This window comes from Staurois parvus, unplaced genomic scaffold (genome assembly GCF_062004578.1).
Source record: "Staurois parvus isolate SC_StPar_1 unplaced genomic scaffold, SC_StPar_1.0 ptg000619l, whole genome shotgun sequence".
Taxonomy (NCBI): domain Eukaryota; kingdom Metazoa; phylum Chordata; class Amphibia; order Anura; family Ranidae; genus Staurois; species Staurois parvus.
The window spans coordinates 4064865-4068897 of record NW_028318415.1 but is presented as its reverse complement, the minus strand read 5'-3'; positions in this window follow the sequence as shown (position 1 = coordinate 4068897).

The following is a 4033-nucleotide window of genomic DNA, read 5'->3' as shown; positions in this document are numbered from 1 at the left end:
GTGGTGAGCGGAGAGGTCATGTGATCAGAGTATGTCACGTGACCAGGGCTGTGCTGCATGAAGGGAGAGAACAGGAAGGAGGGCATAGCTCACCTGTAGTCTGAGCGGGAGGTTCTGCTCATAGAACGACCCCGAAATAAAGTGACCCCATTACATTGCAGAAAACCCATGTCATGTCTGTTCTGTATGAAACAAAGCGGCCTTGTGATCCTGACATTACACACCTCAAGAACACCCATCATGTTATAACTACTGCCAGGAAAGGTCATTCACATCTAAACCACTTGCCTGCATGCAACATTGAACCCATATGACATTTTTATATTTGTTTCACTCAAATAGAGCTTTCTTTTGGTGGTATTTACTCGCCAATGAGTGTTTTACTTATTGCACTATAAACAAAAAAAAGAGCAAAAAATTAGAAAAAAAAAGTTTCTTTGTTTCTATTATAACATTTTGCGAACAGGTGATGTTTCACCTTCACTGATGTGCGTTGATGAGGCTGCACTGATAGGCAGCACTGATGGGCACTGATAGGTGGCACTGATGGGCACTGATAGGTGGCACTGATAGGCAGCACTAATGAGGTGGCACTGATAGGCGGCACTGATAGGTGGCACTGATAGGCAGCACTAATGAGGTGGCACTGATAGGCAGCACTAATGAGGTGGCACTGATAGGCGGCACTGATAGGTGGCACTGATAGGCAGCACTAATGAGGTGGCACTGATAGGCGGCACTGATGATGGGTACTAATAGGCAGAACTGACTGGCGGCACTGCTGGGCACTGACTGGTGGCATTGCTGGGCACTGACTGGCGCAACTGCTGGGCTGCACTGCTGGGAACAGGTGGGTGACGCTGAGCACAGATGGGTGGCACTGCTGGGCACAGGTGGGCGGAACTGGTGGGTGGCACTGCTGGGCACCAATCTTCAGTGCCCTGATGATCGGTGCCGATCCCTGCTCTGACAACTGCCTGTTCTCGGCAGTACTTTCCTCGTGTTCTGACAGCATGAGGAAAGTGCAGCCAAGAACCGGCAATTGCATTTCCCGGTGATCAGTGTGTCATTGGACACGGCTGATCACGTGGTAAAAGGCCGCTGTGATTGGCCTTTTACCACATCACGTGATCAGCTGTGTCCACAGGACACGGAGATCGCCGGGTGCGTGCCCCCGGGGGTGCGCAGGCGAGTGCTTTCTGGTAGGACGTCATATGCCGCCCTCTCTGAACTGGCCGTCCGCAGTGCAGTCGTCATTCGGCTATCTGCGGTCGGCAACTAGTTAAAGTGTTTATAAACCCACAACTGTAAAATCAGTTTGCAAATGCAGTAAGGCCCCTTTCACACGGGCGTTCCGTATATCCGTTTTTCATCCATCCATTTACAGATGAAAAACAGCCCCCCATGTATTTCTATGGACTAGTGGATGTAAACAGATGATCATCTGTTTACATCCGTTAATGTCTGTATCCGTTAACAACCATTTTTTTGAAAGGAAGAAAACCCTATGGCCCCTTTCACACGGGCGTTCCGTTTTTTTCATCAGTTCAGTCACATTTTTTCAAAGCAAAAACGGATTAGTTCACATCAATTTTTCATCAGTTTACATCCATTTTTTATCCGTTTACATCCATTTCTGTCAGTTTTTATCTTTTTCATCTGTTCCATTTCTTTTACCAGAAGAAAAATAGGGTTTTCTTACGTTCACAAAAATGGATGTTAACGGATGCGGACATTAACGGATGTAACAGATCATCTTCCGTTTACATCCGCTAGTCCATATACATACTGTACATGGGTGTCTGCTTTTCACCCGTAAATGGGCAGATGAAAAACAGACATACGGAATGCCCGCGTGAAAGGGGCCTAATTTTCTTTCGTTAAAAAAATGGAAAGGATGAGAAACGGATGTAAACAGACAAAAAACTGATATAAACGGATGAAAAATGAATGTAAACAGACAAAAACGGATATAAATGAATGAAAAACTTATGTAAACTGATATGGATGCAAATGTATGTAAACGGACGAAAACATAGGTAAACGGATGATAACAGATGTAAACAGATGAAAAACAGGTTTAAACTGATCAAAAACGGATGTAAACTGATGAAAAGCTGATGTGAACTGATCCCTTTTTTCTTGAAAAAAAAACATGACTGAACTGATGAAAAAAACGGAACGCCCGTGTGAAAGGGGCCTTAATCATGCTTGTTATACTCACTGTGGAACCTAGAGGGTTAAGCCTCTGCATGTAAAAAGGCTGTTTGATCCTGACTTCTCTGATCCTCCCCTTCTTCCACTGTCACCAATGCATCTGCTGATAGTACAGAGCTCTAGGAGTCACTCTGAACATGCTCAGTTTAGTGTGTATTGTTAGAGGAATGTGTAAAGAAGAGCTCTGTGGACTCTTGTGTAAGGGGGGCATTGGTGATCAGAGACCCCTTAACATCAGAGTTTCCCATTAGACCAGAGTCTGTAGCTGTCAAGAAGGGCATGCCAGCAGATAAGATGGCTCCCTTGGGCAGATTTCTGTTCATGGCTCTTCATGTGCACATAGGAGACGTGCACGTGTTTATGCCCCAAGCCAGAGGTGTAAGAGAGGCCTTCCTCATCATATCAGGCTCTTCTTTCAGGTAAGTGACAGCAGCATTCCCCCTTACATCAGACTCCACAGATTTCTCCTTTATATCAGAGTCTGCAGTGTTTCCTTTTACATCAGGTTCTGCAGAGTTCCCCCTTGCACTGTAAAGGGGAACCCTGCAGACTCTGATGTAAAGAGGAACTCTGTGCTGTGCCGGTAAAGGGTGGGCCATGCCTGTTCATTTTGTGTCCACATTTACACAACAGAGAAGGGCAAGCCTGTGATGACTCTACGGACGATGGCCTGTGATGACTGTACGGACGATGGCCTGTGATGACTGTACGGACGATGGCCTGTGATGACTCTACGAACGATGGCCTGTGATTACTGTAGGGAGGATGGCCTGTGATGACTCTACGGACGATGGCCTGTGATGACTCTACGGACGATGGCCTGTGATGACTGTATGGATGATGGCCTGTGATGACTTTACGGACGATGGCCTGTGATGACTCTACGGACGATGGCCTGTGATGACTCTACGGACGATGGCCTGTGATGACTCTACGGACGATGGCCTGTGATGACTCTACGGACGATGGCCTGTGATGACTCTACGGACGATGGCCTGTGATGACTCTACGGACGATGGCCTGTGATTACTCTACGGACGATGGCCTGTGATGACTCTACGGACGATGGCCTGTGATGACTCTACGAACGATGGCCTGTGATGACTGTAGGGAGGATGGCCTGTGATGACTCTACGGACGATGGCCTGTGATGACTCTACGGACGATGGCCTGTGATGACTGTATGGATGATGGCCTGTGATGACTCTACGGACGATGGCCTGTGATGACTCTACGGACGATGGCCTGTGATGACATGTATGGACGATGGCCTGTGATGACTCTACGGACGATGGCCTGTGATGACTCTACGGAAGATGGCCTGTGATGACTCTACGAACGATGGCCTGTGATTACTGTAGGGAAGATGGCTTGTGATGACTCTACGGACGATGGCCCGTGATGACTCTACGAACGATGGCCCGTGATGACTCTACGGACGATGTTCTGTGATGACTCTACGGACAATGGCCTGTGATGACTCTATGGACGATGGCCTGTGATGACTCTGCGGACGATGGCTCGTGATGACTCTACGGACGATGGCCTGTGATGACTCTATGGACGATGGCCTGTGTCTTTTCACATCCAATCCGTCACTTTTACACTCCCTTCCTCCATCACTCGCAGGGAGGGGGGTATAAACAGACACATGTCTATGTACATCAGCCTGCCTATAGACCCCCGTGAAGTTTCTGATCAGGTCTGCCTGAAAAACAGAGAGGTGGACCTGATCAGGAAGTCTGTGTGAGGCTAGGTTCAGGTTTGATCCGTTTCTGCAGTGCTTTTTGTTGTGCGTTTTTGATGCGTTTTGCAT